This window comes from Tyto alba, unplaced genomic scaffold (genome assembly GCF_018691265.1).
Source record: "Tyto alba isolate M040663 unplaced genomic scaffold, T.alba_DEE_v4.0 Super-Scaffold_15, whole genome shotgun sequence".
NCBI lineage: Eukaryota > Metazoa > Chordata > Aves > Strigiformes > Tytonidae > Tyto > Tyto alba.
Window position 1 is genome coordinate 3,378,674 of NW_024881277.1, and position 15,570 is coordinate 3,394,243.

At 47.9% G+C, this 15,570-nt stretch overlaps 1 pseudogene; it reads left to right on the forward strand.

Annotated features, from left to right (window-relative positions):
- Positions 1-382: 382 nt before the first annotated feature.
- Positions 383-8,005, forward strand: LOC122152979 (annotated as a pseudogene).
- Positions 8,006-15,570: the final 7,565 nt, after the last annotated feature.

A 15,570-nucleotide genomic window follows, 5' to 3' on the forward strand; every position in this document is an offset into this window, starting at 1 on the left:
ATCTCAGGGACAAGAGATCCCAGCGGTGGCCCGTCCTGTCTTCCTTCCAGTCACTCACACGGCAGTTGCCGGCCTTTGATGGAGGCCACCTGGTGAGCAGCCCCTGAGGGGGGGCTATCGGGTTAATGTTTCCTCAGATCACTATTGCACGAGGGCCCTGCACACACCCCCACGTTGCACGAGGACCCTGCACGGGCATCCCTGTCGCACGCGGCTCTTTGCACGCCCGCTGCCCTCGCAGCAGGCGCCGTGCGCATGCGTGCACACTGGGGCCGGGACTACAACTCCCGACGTACCTCGCGCGGTCGGTCGGTGGAGCCACGCGCTGATTGGCTGTGGAGGGGGCGGGGCCGCGGCGCGCGGCGGGGCCCGCCCACTGGCAATGGCAGCAGAGCAGCGGGACGGGTAGGAGGGTCCTGTGGAGCCCGGGAGTGGGGCTGCGGGGGGATCCGTGCTTTGGGGGGGGCTGTGAGCATCTGGGGAGGGGGCTGGGGGGGGCTGCGGCCCCCCGGGGGGCCTGGGAGCGGGGGGTGGCCCCGGGGGTGCCGGGGAGTGGGGCTGGGGAAAGGCTCGGAGCCCCTCGGGGGGCCGAGGAGCGGGGCGGGGGGGGCTCCGGGCGGCCCCGGGGATGGGGAGTGGGGCGGTGGGTGCTGGGGGTCTGGCGGGGGGGGCTGGAGAACGGAGGGGGGGCTGGGAGCCGCCGGCAAGGGCTGGGGGAGCCCCGAGCCCGGGGGGGCTGCGAGCCGGGGGGGTCCCGGCCCTTTCCCTGCCCGCCCCAGCCCGGGGTCCCGGCCGAAGCCCCTCGAGGAGCTGATTTGGCCGCCCCGAGGGACGGCTGGGGGGGCAGCCCCGAGCTGCTCGGCTGGGGCCTCGTTCTTGGGGCAAGAGGCAGCGGGGGCCTGCGCAGCGCTGGGAGTTGGCGCTGAAAATCCCAGCTCGGGGGGGTCGGGGCTGCTTCCCCGCGCCCGGGGCGGCTCCTGCTCCGCCAATTCCAGCCAGCAGCCCCGCAGCTTCATCCGGGTTTCTTGGTATTTTGCTCTTCAAACTCCAGTTGCAGAAATCAGGCTAGTGTTTGAACAGTTTTTGGTTGCTGTGATGACTGCAACAGGCTACAAAGATGGACCTCAGCAATTCACTAGTCCCAGACCTTCCCCTTTGTGCCTTTAATTAAGGAATAATTTGAAAACTGATGAAAACTAATTGGTGTTTGGGCCGTGCAGTGTCTTTCTTTGCATGGGGGAACAGATTTGGGTTTTCTTGGCTTAGTTACTGTCCATGGAGGCAAGGAAGGAGAAACCAAGCAGCAGTGATGTCTTTTCTTTAGATTTAAGACATGCATAAAAACGCCTAACTAAAAGAAGCCAATGTTAAATTGTCTTGTTTAATGTTAGCAGGAAGCTGATGGGAATATCCTTAAATCAAAACTGATACAAAACAGAAATGTGTCCTAAGCGTCTTCTGTGTGTAGTGTCACCCTTAGTGGATTTCAAACCCTTTAATTTCCTGGTGATAGGTTATAAATGTTTAGAGCAATGCAAATAAGTTGTATTAAGATGGTAGCAACTTGATTATTTTCTTATATCCACAAATGTTTTTTAAAAAAGTCAGTTGGATTTCTAATTTAGGTCAAGTTATCTAAAAATCATAAGCAGGACTTTTTTTTTTCCTCATTTATATTAATTCTGAGTAAAAGAGCAGAAGTTGATTTGGAAACCTGTAAGCTGAAGGGTGTTTTCCAGTGAGGTTTTGGTTTGTTTATTTTTCTTTTTGCTTTTGTGAAGTCCTCAATATTATATTTTCTCCCTCATTATTTCCAGGCTGCAGAACCAGCCTGAAAGGCACGGTGGAATTACTTTTCCCATTAGCTGGGCTCCTCCTAAGGATATAGATTGCATCCATACTCAGAAGCCAGTTGCAGCAACGAAGCCGTTTCGGGTATTTGAAGAGGAGGAAGAACTGAATCACCAGTAAAACAAGACTGTAAAATTTGTTAACCTCTTGGGTTTTTCAGGACAAACTTAACATGAGTTTCCTTTACAAGCTGGTGGTTCTTGGTAAACTGAATAACTTGGTCAAAGAATGGATTTCAGAATTTGGTGAGAGCAAGGTAAGGGTTTTTTATATGCTCTTGTCAAAACAGCTGATGCCTTTTTATTTCTTTTAAAGGCCATACTACTAGGATTTATGCTGAAGTGGAACTTTCAACTTTCTTCTAAAGTATTGAGGAGAGTTGTAGTAACTGCCGTTGAAATAAGGTAGAAAAGGTACTACAGTTCACAATCTTGAAGTCCCTGGGGCACTGAATAAATGTGTGAAGTGGCTCTGTGGGTTGACTTATAGCAGCTAACAAAGCTGAAACAAGGGATTGTGGGGTGAGCTAGATGGGAAACGGGCACTAATCTCGCCCCAAACAGCCTGCAGCACCCAGTGTGGTTTGAAACTATTGCACTAGACTTGACCTTTGCAGAGATTGTGTTTATTTATGTGCATCTGCTGTGGGGAAGACTAATAATAGGTCTTAATTTCTGTAAATTAAGGACTTAATTTCTGTAAAAAGGACTGATACATTACTCATCTCTTTTTTTTGAGTTGCAAGCACTCATTTCAGAAAAACAGTAGCAGTCTATTAGACTAACAACTCAGTCTGGGAGTGAAAAAACACTGTTTATGGAGGCTGTTGTAGTCTTTCTAAAGAGCCCATATGCTACCTAAACTTGCACATAGGTCAATGTGTATCTTATATTATAAAGTAAACACTTTCTCTTCTACACACAGAATCTTCCTCCTTCAGTAGCAGCAGCAAATGTTGGTGGCAAAATATTTACATTTGGTTCTTACAAGCTTCGAGTACACACTAAAGGTAGAACTTCTTTGTCCAGTCATAGTTCTGATGTTTGAAAGTGACTTCCAACAATAACAGAAGAAATGGAATCTCTTTGCAGGTGCTGACATAGATGCTGTTTGTGTTGCTGCTAGACATGTAGAAAGATCGGATTTTTTTCAGTTGTTCTTTGAAAAACGGAAACATCAGGAGGAAATAAAAAACCTAACAGTGAGTAAGCGCTCTCTGTGATAATCGTGCAACTTCTACAGTAAGAATGTTCATGTTAAAGACTTATATTGGTAGAGGATGTCTTACAAGACAAAACTTTAAAATACGTTGTTTCTGAGTCCCTTCTAAAATGCTATCTTATGCAGCATGAAAATGCTGAAGTCAAGCTTTTGGTTCCTTTCCCCAGTGGCTGTACACCACGTAAGAATCTTTATGGTACGCTTCTCCCCTGCCCTTGGTTTGAGAATGAGTGAGCTGTATCAAAAAGCAAGGCTGTCCCTGGGAGCCCTGCTTTCATCTCAGGTGCAGTAAGGGGCCTGGACATGCACACCGGGGGAGGAGGGGGCAGCCTGAAAACTCAGGAAGTTGGTGGTGATGTGGAAAGGCTCCTGTCAGTCCCTTGGCCATGCTGTTCCTCTGGATAGACTTTAGGAGCTCCCGTTCATTCTCCTCTGGCCATGTTCCTCTCTGGCTCCTCAGCCTGAGCCTTTGCGGCCGGGATGCACGCTGACAGCTTTCCAGAAAGTTCACAGGGGCTGTGCTGGGAACATACAGAACTGCTGTGTAAAATGCCCCTCGGGTGCATGCACTGTGTACCTCGCAGGTAAAACTGAGCTCCTGGGAAGTGCTTCTCAGCCTGGGCTTCCTCACGCAGACGGTTTGAAAGACTTCACGTGCATAGCTACGGAGCCTTTGTTTAGGTGACTGTCACCTGAAAACAGACTCTCAGCGGGCTGTGGCACAGTTCTGACAAGTGCTCTACAAAACTAAAGACTGTGCCAGAAGGTAGCTGACAGCATCTCAGGCACGGTAGAAAATAAAAATAGAGAAGACTAGTGCGCGCTGTCAAATGTGGACAGAGTTGGTTAGATTTCTCTGGATGTTAACCAGCAGTAAGATAGCTAGAGAAATCTCTTTTCTTCCTCACTGCCAAGGTAAGTACCTTACAGCCACTGATCCTGGTGGCTCATTGTGCACTGTTTGTTCATTACAATCCATGATTAGCCTCAGAATCTCTTGGCTAAATAGCTTTTTAAAGCCAGTATTAGTTTTAGGCTTTAAAAAGCCTAAAGTATTTACAGTATTAGTGCTCTACTGCTTGCAGCTTACTACCAATTTTTTTGGTTTGGAAGCAAGTCAGTCTTTATACCAAATAGTTTAGCAGTGTAAATTCTGTATTTTATCACAGTTTAGGGAAAAGATCAAAGTAGCAAGAAATACTTTCTTACACAGTAATCCTCTCCTTTACAAGCAGTTGAAGATACGTGTGTATCAGTTGTCAAGTTTGAGTTTGATGGCATCGAGGTAAGAATTTTGCTTTTTTTCTTTAAGTAAGGATTTTTTTTTTTTTCTTGCTTTGGAATAGGACAACTTTTCAGGGACTTGTGACCTTGCTATTTTACAAGGTTTTTGGTACCTGACAGTGTATTTAGGAAACTGTGATTAAACAGCCTGACCACAGCCTATCCCAGGAGAAGGCACTGCAGTAAAATGGGAGCTGATAGGAAAAGAAGCCCCTAGGAAGCCTGGCGGGCACGGGAACATCAGGGACACCTCTTGCTAAGCCTGTGCTGCAGGCCAGGGTAGCCCACTGGAACAGCAGTTATGTCACAGGGATTGTGCAGCGTGGGAGTAGAGACAGTGTCCCTGCCAACCCTCCTGAGCTCTGACAAACCAGCTTTCTGCAGGGGGACGGGGATAGTGTAGCTCACCATATGGATCATGTGAGCAGACTGAATGTTTTGTTGCAAATCAAAAATGAAGTGGTTGTGAGACAAACGGTCTGGAAGATGAAAAGTGAAAGCCCCCATTTGACTCCTGCCCAGGTTTGTCAGCTGCAGGAATCCTTGTATCTTGAATGCATCTCACACCGTGAGTGCAGACCTGCATGCTGTAGTACCTCAGCACGTTACTGCTCGGTGTCACTATCGCCAAGAGCTTCAGTGACCTTCTTGTGGCCTCTCTCTGGTACAGACATTCACAGAATAATTTTCTTGCCTCAGACTCTACTATAGACCAGATGCTTTGGGATCAAAAGGGCTTACCGCAGAAAGGAAATGCTCTCTCCTTTGCTGAAGTGTAGTTGAGGTGGCTGAACTTGCATCTTAATTTTATGATTTATGTTCTCTTTTAATGGAAGATGGAAATTGAGAGTAATCTTTTCAACTTAAAACCCCCTTCCTTTCCCTAGCTTAAAAAGGCGGGATACAGTGACGGTTTTGTAAATAAAATATGGAACTTCTAGCAATTCTCTTGAGTTTTCTGGCAAGTAAATCTCTCGGGACATGTATCTGTAGTCACATAGGTCTAAATACAAATGTTAACCACTCTGTAGTCTTGACTAGCTTTTCCCCCACTGATGTGCTGTTTGAAAATGATGCAGCATTCTAACTCACACTTGGCACTTTTCCCCCTCTTAAGATGGATCTCGTGTTTGCCAGACCATCTGTGCAAACTTTTTCTGATAATCTTGATCTCAGAGGTGACTCATGTCTGTGAAGCCTGGATACGAGATGTATGCGGAGCTTAAATGGTAAGCATATTTACACTTCTTTAAAAAGAAAGTGTTACAGAGCTTGGTATAGAATGCACATGGCACAACCCATCGGTTTCTGTACAAGTTGCAGAAACTGATTTCCTGTCTACTTGAGATCTGAGGAGGTGGCAAGTGGGCTTAAATTGAGATGCTTCAAGGAGTTGTGTGTTTAGATAGACCTGTATCTCATGTTTCTTTGATCAGGGTGTGTGCATTGTTCTAGTTCGCCATAGAAACTGCTTCAGATGAATAGGTAGAGCATTTGATAGAGAAGAATGTGTGGTAATTCATTAAAAAAAAATATATATATATTTAAAATACCTGAAGCCTAACTTACTCACCATTTAACACTGACTGGTTTAATTGTTCCCTGCTGTCGAAAGAAACAGCTTTTGGAATCCTCCAGAAAGGCCTTATTAAAAATTGTATTCTATAAACTGTGAAAAAGCTGCTGAGGGCATCAGTTACCTGGAGTGATACTGCATGTTGCATGTAATCTGTAATTTTTAAGGAAATACAAAGCAAGTAATCCAAACTTGTTTTCATAGGCTTGAACAATGAACTGTGAGCTATTGATCCAGGATAGCATAAAACTGACTTGTACCCGTTACTAGGAACTGCTGCACTTCAACTTTTTTCTTAGAGGCTGCAGAGCTACTGATGAAATACTGCATCCAGAGCCAAATGAAGAGAACTTCCAGCTCACTCTCTGTGCAATTAAACTGTGGGAAAAATGTGAGTAAGGGGATTGTTCGTGATCTTTAAACTTTTCACAGGCACCTCGTGCTGAAAAAACAAGACCATTAGTAGTACTTCACCTTTGGATAGCTGTTTAAATGATGGCTTTTAAACTAGAACCTGTTCTTCAGTTTAGATTCACGGTCTGTCCGTGGGGTTGATTCGGTGTGGTTTTTAATGGGGGTAGAGTGGGGAGAAGAGGGGAGTGCCTACAAGACAAGGTGCTGCATTGCTTATCAGGAACCTGACTAGAGGTGATAAAAAGGCAAGTTAAGTATAAACTTGATACGTAAGGAATAAGAAAATACTGATTGCGTATGTATCTAGAGCAAGTGCTACAAGAATGGTAGAATTTTTCGTAAGGGAAGTTGGAGTGAAGCAGTAGCTGTAGCAGTGTAGGCAAATTCCAGAGTAGCAGTATTTTGGGAAGTGGTGTGGTCATGATTCTTCTGCTCATCACTGTTAAGGACCAACAATTTTGGCCTCATTGCATTGCAAAAGTAACTGACTTGGAGGCTAAAGTGTACTGAGGATTCTACAGATTGTGAAGTTGGTGCTGTAAATTTGAAGGAAGGTCCTTGGGTATTGAAGGACTGCAGGCTAATGACACGTACCCATTCTAGGACATGGCATTTACTCCAGCGTGCTGGGATTTCTTGGTGGGGTTTCCTGGGCAGTGCTAGTAGCAAGAACAGGTCAACTCTATCCAAATGCCAAGAAAGGCAAAGCCAAGAGGAGAACAATAACTGCACTCCCAAAAGGGGAGGAGCAAACTGAGGGAGGGCAACTCATCGGCCCCTGTCAGAGTTTCAACACTTGAGATAAACAGAAGAAATAAAATTGTAGGAAGTTAACAGTGGCCGAGAAGCAGATTATAAATCCATCTGATCCAAATCTCAGAAAGACTTTCAGTATTGATTTGTGTGAATACTAGACCGAGGCTGAAAATTAAGTGTTTGCTTCTGCTTTCCACGTCACGAGAAGATAACTTAAATGGGCTAAACAGTAACGAGAAGATGCTCAAGGCAATAGCAGAGCTTACTGGTTTCCTCCACTGGACCAACTGTGCAGTGAACCAGCTTAACACGGCCAGTCTAAGGATGTCACTGAAGTTGCTTAAAAAAAAAAAAAAAAAAAACAAACAGGTAAGTCCTTATCCTGGAATGTGAAGGCAGCACCTTGGCTCCCACACAGGGTGGCAGAGATGGCCCAGCAGGGTCATGTCCCGACGTTCCAGGTCAGATAAAGAAAGTGCTGGCTGTGTTTGTGGGGTCGGTTTGACGTATCTTTTCTGTTTTCTAGAAGCCTGGGGAAGGACGCGCTGTGCGGTAGGACCGGTGCTACTTTAGCCCTGAGGTTCAAAAACTGCACATCAGTGCAACTCCCTGAGTGGCCTTCATCACCAAATAAACCAGATTTGCTTTCTCCAGGGTGGTGGGAACAGGAGCTCACAAGTGGATTCCAGCTACACCTCAGGGTAGCAGTTGGCACATGCTTAACTTTAACTTTAAAGCCCACCCACTGGCTATTAAAGGTCACATGAACCCCTGAGATCTAATGAAAGGAAAACCAAACAAACCAAAAAAAACCCACGACAATATCCCCAGAAAACACTACACCTCGTTTCCCACTCCTGAAGGAGGCCGGGTTCACATGACACGTCGGGGTCCCCCCCTCACCCCGGGAACTTGCCAGCCTCCAGCCAGGGAGCCGGAGCATTTGTCCCCCCCTGCCCGGGGGCAGCTGCCAAAGCAGCGGCGCAGCGAGGAGAGCAGCTCCCACTCGGGCTGGCCGTGCCCACGGAACCAGAACACTACACAGAACAGGTGTCCAAGCAAAAAGGCCCCGGTGTGCCAAAAGAAATAAAAGATTGAACGCTGAAGCAGCTGGGCAGGAATGCTCCGCAGTGAGCAGCTCCATGATGTCTGGCACTCCTCTGCAGGTACAATTCTACACGGCACTTCCACCAGACACAGGGACACTCAAGGGACTATTGAAGCCCTTATTTAAGATACTCAAAATGCAGTGACTTTCACTTTCCATTAATGAGAAGAGCGTCACCCAATCGTGGTTGCGTACTTCAACAGCAGTAGCTTAGCATAATTGAAATGTGTGGCAGGACTTTGGAGTGAGCTTTTCAAGGATCTTCCAAGGCAGCCATGGAACCCTGCAGAAGCCCCATGGAAACCTCTGTCTGGGATAGTAGAGGTGTCAAAAAAAATATATCCTTTAAGATAACAGGGGGAACGTATAGTAAAGAAGGGGATCCTTACCTACAACCCAATAGATCGAATGCTACCCCAAGAGTCCTATTCGTTTAAACACACCATGTTGGAATATCATGGCAGTGACGGCCCGTGGCAGTTTCAGCCCTGGCACTGAAGGATGTTGAGCATCTTTCAGATCGGGGAAGCAAGCGGGGATAGAGAAAGGCCGCTGACAGCTGCGGCTTAGTGCCCCTCAGATCCCAACATCTTTACTGGTGCTGTGTAAAAGGGAGCATTCTACTGGCTTTGCAAAAAAATATTTGCGGGTGCTTTTATTAAAATCATGATTCTTGAGGGGTTTCTAAATTCATGCTTTTATTGGCATGAGACTGAAACCTGACAATATTTTCAGGCCAAAGTTGTTAAATGCTTTCTGCAGAGCATGCAGGGTTTTTCAGTGGGTTTGGGGTTTTTTTGGTTTCCCTGTTATTCTGCAGCATAAAGATTACCCACAGAGTTATATTTCTCTTCTCACATTGAAGATGTAAGTATTTGCGTGCCCTGAGCTGCACTGAAGAATATAAAAAGTATACAATTGCATAGCAATTAATACACATCAGCGAGACAGAATTTCTTTGGCACTTACATCTTGCACAATAGACCAGGTGACCATTTAAGCCCCAATGTCTTCACCACTTGCTCTGTCCTACTGTAACAACATCACTTTTTAAATATTTAAAGATTTGCTTTAATAAAGAACTGTGAATAATTATTTTACCCTATCCTTGATTTCTCCCTGCTTTTCAGAGACGTTTTTTTCTCCTGCATTTCAAAATACTACATTGTTTATTGCCTGCTGCCACACTGTCCTGGTTTCAGCTGGGTTAGAGCTTATTTTTTTCTTCTTCGTAGCTAGAATAGTGCTGGATTTGGGATTCAGTGTGGGATTTGGTGTGAGAAGAATGTTGATAATATACTGATGGTTTTAGTTGTTGCTAAGGAATCCAGGACTCTCTATCTCCCCGTGTCCTGCCCGTGGGCGGGTGCACACAAAGCTGGGGGGAGCACGGCCAGAGCACTGGACCCAAACTGGCCAAGGGCATATTCCATATCCGACAGCGTCATGCGCAGTGGGTCGCGGGGGGTGACCGGGTAGCCCTCGCTCTCGCTTCTGGGATTGCGGTTTGGAGATTTCCTCATCTCTGGGATCGCTGGCTGGGGCCGGGCTGGGCATCGGTCAGCGGGTGGGGAGCAATCGCACTGGGCATCACTCGCCTCTATTTTCTATTATTACCGTTATTATTACTATTTTATTTCAATTATGAAATTGTTCTTATCTCAACCTAAGTGTCTCCTTACCTTTTCCCCTCCGATTCTCTCCCCCATGCCCCGGGAAGGGGGAGGGTGGTTGAGAGGCTGCGTGGTGTTGGGCTGCCAGCCGGGTCCAAGCTCCGAACAGCCCCTTTGTTAAAGAACAAACCCAAACCCAGAGCACCCCCAGGCACACACACAGCCCCCCCCCACTCATTCTGCATTTCGTTAGCTTCGTACTGCTTTGAACTTAAACAGGATGCTCTAACTCGTCTGGGTCTCTGTCCCCCTGCACTCCCCCTGGAGCAAATGCCATTTCTGGGCAGTCGCTCTGCATCTCCCTCTGTTCCCTCCTGGTCAGGGCTGTCACCCGACACTCTGGGGCAGACAGGTTCTTCTGGGGACCCTGGGCAGAATGATGGCGGCACTAAGTCATAGTTACAATTAAAGCTTTATTTTTTTAACATTATTTTATGATCAGCGTAGCCTAGAATGTCACGATCAGAGTAGCACAAAATTTCTACAAGCAGCATCAGCGTAGCACAATTTTATAAGTACCGTAGCGCTGAATTTTATAGCACAGCTTAGCTTATGGCTCCCAATCACCCGGACCCTCTGCAGATTGGGTCGCATCTTAACACTTGGCTCGCCGTAGCTACGTAACGATCCTAACCTGGACTCAAAACACATGAGAGCATACGAGTGGCTCTCTCAATCCTCAGAGGAAGCAGACTGGTTGATCTTACAGACGGGGTCTGTGTGCTGCTGCGCTTCCCTGTTCTGTGACGGGGTCGTCACAACCTGCTGGGCCGGTGCCCGGCACCTTCCAGGCCCGTGGGGAGGGAAGACGTCGGCCTGGCGCCCGGGAACCTTGAGGCCGACGGGGACGGGGAGAAGAAGTCTGCCTGGTGCACAGGAGCTCCAGGGCCTGAGGAGGAGGGGAGAGGGGACTGAGACAGGACCAGCCCGGTCACAGAGCGTGGCCGTTTGCCTCATGAAATGGCGTTCGTTATGCTAACCGTGTTTCCAGGGCTCGGGAGCAGGGGGTGCAGGCCACAAGCGCAATTGTTAATCGCCTCCATCAGATGGTTCCTGAAGTGCCGGGATGGCAGCAATGCAGGGCCCAAATAGCCGTTAGGCTCAAGGCCACTGGCGACTGTGTCTTGGCGGGCAGAAAAAATTAATTGGAAACAAACCCGTAAGAGACCAGGTGCTTTGCTACATGAGTCTCACGGACACAGTCCTGTACCTGGGAAGAGTGGAAAAGAAACCCTCAGCACCCCGAACGTGCCAGCCAGCGCTGCGGAGGCACGTTTACAGCCCTGGGCAGGTTTCTTTCACCTGGCTGCTGCAGCTCGGGGAAGAGGCGGGGGCTCTGCCAGCGGGCGAGCAGCCCTTCGGCTGCGGCGGCTGTGTGGCCGCAGTGTGTCCCCGTGCGTCCCTGGGTGGCCCCGTGTCACAAAGGGGCGGTGATGCGGCACCCGCCCGGCGATTGTGATCTCACCGGGCCAGGGCCCGACATCCTGACAAACAGGCCAGTGAAAGGCGGTGGGGCTGAGCCGGCCTTCGGGGTAACTCGGCTCCTTCCTTTGGTACTTGCGTGCCTCCTTTGCACCAAGCAGTTACTGTGTACTGCCCTCTTCTCCTCAACTGCCATCCTCTTTCAAAGGTAATTATGATTTGACTTTCAGGGACAGATCATAAGAGTACGTAGATACGGGCTAAAAGTATCCAAACGGCCTTTGGAATTGCTGCCAGTTGGAGTCCTGTGACAGGGACAGTAGGGCCAGCAGCCTGCAGCTCTGCAGCAGCTGCAAGTACCACTGACACGCTCTTGATGGCGGAGGCTGTTCTGTGGGTTTCATTTGGGGTTTTTAAAATTCCTTCTGTTGAGCTACAGTTATCTCTTTGCAATCAGGGACTGGCGCGGATCTTCTCTGTCTGGAGAGCAGCCTGACATCCTTTGTCACCCCAAGCTCTCCCCTGTGTTGCTGAGAGGAGCGAAGGCCGCAATGGGGAACGACTTCTGTGAGTGACAGCTTCACCAGCCCGTTTGGATTTGGGGAATACCCAAAGGCAGCGGACGTGGCCGGTGCTCCAGCCCTGAGTGTTGCTGTGCTGACAACCTAGAGTGAATTCTGGGGCCTTGCGTGGTAGCAGCCAGACTTACCTAGCTGTTTTTCATTACGCACAGGAAAACACATTTTATCACTCCTCTGCCTCCATGTACAAGACTTTGAAAGCTGTCATTGCTCGTAGAAAGAGCTGACATCAGTAGGGTTACCTTCTGGGCTGGATACTTACTTGTTTTTGTCAAGTTAAAATCAGGAAAAGGGAAAACTTGACCTGCTAATCCAGTTCAAGACTCGAGAGGGAAGGGAAGGTAGCCCGAGGCACCGAAATCAGCGTGTGGGTTTGCTGGAATTTTGACAAAGAAAGCAGGGGAACAGACTATTTTCCAAAACTGTTTCTTGGCCAGCAAATTTCACTGGCAGTGTTAGGCTTCCCCCAGTGTTTCTGGGTTGGATGTAGACCTGGTTGTACCGGGTGCTACTGAGGAGAACTCAACCTTTAATATGCTTTTGTGCAGCAATATTGTCTCATGTCTTTTCAAATCTCATTTCCCTGCAGTCACTGTTGAGGGAATGGCTCCGCCACAAAAGATTCTCTTTCCCCCGGAGAAGATTTGCATGGACTGGCAGCAACGACAGAGCGCTGGAGCAGGGCTCTACAACCTGGGCAGCACGTGCTTCCTCAACTCCGTCCTGCAGTGCCTGACGTACACACCCCCTCTGGCCAACTACCTGCTCTCTCGGGAGCACAGCCAGTTGTGTGAGTGCTTTTATGAACATCTCCTTGTAAATCTGTTGGGCACTTCCCAAGGATTCCCAGAAACTGGAATTCAATTTAGGAGAAAAGCAGCCTTTCTTTGTCAACCCCCTGAGTTGGTGGTCTTGTAACACTCAAGCCTAGAAGCCTCTTGTCGTAACCAGAAATGTTCATCTTCAGAAAGACAACTCTTTCTAGCCCTGGGTCTCTATTCCTGCAAGTTAAACAATTCTCTTTGCTTACTCTATAGAAAACTTGTGTCAGTTTAGTGTCCCTCTGAAGAAATTTTCCTGTGCACTAACATGTTCCAGGCTTGTTGAGACGTCAGCACCTTGAGACAAGAGGAGTGGAAACTGTTCTTCTAACTTCAAGATTTCCACTAAGTTTCCCATGGCTATGGGTATTTTGCTAACCAGAGAAGCTTCCTTCCCTCTCTCCCTCTGCAGGTCACCAGCAAGGCTTCTGCATGATGTGCAGAATGGAAGCGCACGTTAACAAGGTGCTGCATTCCTCAGACAGTGCCATCCAGCCTTGGGATGTCGTCAGTGTTCTCTCACGTAAGTCATCTCAGGTGCTTTTACATGTTTCCTGCCATTTTTGTAGGACAGCACTAGTGACTCCTTCTTTCTTAGGAATAGGAGAACATTTCGAGCCTGGCATGCCGGAAGATGCCCGTGACTTCTTACGCTGTACTGTCAGTGCCATGCAGACAGCTTGTCTGAGTGGGAGCAGCGAGTAAGCACAAACAAATTACTTTTTCCATGTTCCTGAGCCCTTTGGACATCTTGATGTACTCTCATCAAGAAAACCCTACGCCCAAGGCTTTCAGACAAAGCAAAACTCTTGGAGGAGATAACTCTCTGCCTTACCATTTATTTCCAGCTTGGATGCCTCTTCTCAACTAACTACAGTTGTCCAACAAATATTTGTGGGCTTTCTGAGATCCAGAGGTACTTTTCCACAACCCTTCTTCTCCTCGTCTGTGCCCTTCTGCCTGCCTGTGATAAACAGCTGATTGTGTAACTGGTGTAGTAGGTATGAAGGATGTAAACTGGCACAATCAGTTGATTTCCCCTATCGCTGAGCATTTTGATTTGCCTTCCAGTCACGTGCTTGAGCTGCAACATGACTACCAATTTCTACCAGGCCTTCCTGGATCTTTCTTTGGATATACAAGTAAGGGTTTCTAACTGCGCTTCAAGACATCTCAAAGTCCCTGTAGCTTCCCAGAATCAACACAGTTGACTTAAAAATGTGTACTGCAAACACAAGAGAGCTTGGTGGTGGGTGGGATGTGGAAAGGATGGTGTCCTTCTGGGGAGGCCATGGCAGAGGTCTCCGTGTAGGTGCTGGCCTTAAGCTGGACAAGCACCCATTATCCTCTCTGCACATCATCAGTACATGAACTGAACGGTGGCACAGGGATGGAACTCTTGATAGCCCCAAGGATCCTGGGGAAATGAGGGCAATTTTGAGCGTAATAGCCTCTTTCTGCCTCCTTCTGGACACTTCTTGGCGGTTCACAGTGGCTCTCCTCAGTGTCAACCAGCTGCATTTTTGCGTAAACTCCTAGTGAGTGTTTGGGCAAGGGTACTTCCCACAGCTCAGTGCTCTCTTTTCTCACTCCTCCAGGCAGCCTCATCTGTCACCGCAGCTCTGGAGAACTTTGTGAAACCGAAGCAGCTGGATGGTGAAAACTGCTTTAAATGTAGCAAGTAAGATGATTCCTAACGACATATTAGTACTAGATCCTGCGGGAAGGTGCTGCATGTCATCTGTCATAAGCCATCTTGTCACGTAGGTTTAATGCACAATAGAGTTGTAGCTTTTTTTTATTTGGCCTTATGGTACTGAATAGCCTTAAAATAGCATAAGGATGTGTGAGACAGGAGAGCTTGCCTGGCCTCCTTGGGGCAAGACAGGGTGCATTTCAGCACCTGGCTCTGTGCTTGGTTTCAAGGTGTGACAAGATGGTTGCCGCCTCCAAGAGCCTTACAGTCCACCACGCACCCAGGGTTCTCACGGTGTGTCTGGAAAGGGCTGAAGATTTCACCAACAGGAAGATCAGCAAGGTGTGTACGCAACTGGAGTGCAACTTTCTCTTCCTGGAGCAGGAGATTTCCCAGAGCTGTTCATGTTGAGTTTTTCGTGTTTCCTTCTGGAGAGAGGAGAGTCCCCATGGGAAGACAAGCGTGTGCTCTGCTCCGACTGAGCTACTTTGGCCGACAAGTTTCCTGCCACCCAGACATGTTGTTTTAGGGAAGACCAAGTATCCAGGAGCCCAAAGATGTATTAATACACCTCTGGCCCCTGGTCATTGAGGGCTATTTCATGAGTATTTCTGGATCATTTTGGAGCCCTCTTGGTCTCTCCGTAGGTTGTGGAGTATCCCGAGTGCCTGGATCTTCGCCCGTACACATCTCAGGCAGCTGGGGAACCGCTCCTCTACTGCTTATATGCTGTCCTGGTACACAGCGGTGACAGCTGTAATGAAGGACACTACTACTGCTACACAAAGGTAAAGAGCAGCTTGCTTCCAAACAAGGGAGAAATGTGTGCTGGGGAAGACAAATTTGCATGGCAGGTATCAGCAGATTAGATTTTGGGGAAGAAGGTCTCCTTAGGGGCTGGATTAGATTTGGTGTGGTGTTTGTACTCTTGCTTCTTCTGTAGTTTTCTGCCTGTGTTTTTCTGGAGAAACCACACAGTTCGTCTCCAGGTATCGATGCCTTTTTTTACAGGCCAGCAACGGACTGTGGTACAAGATGGACGATATGTCTGTGCATTATTGTGACATTGACACAGTTCTCAGGCAACAAGCTTATTTACTGTTTTATGTCAGGTAATAACAAGTATTAAAATGTGTTCAGAATACATTTCCTTTTGCTAACTTTTAT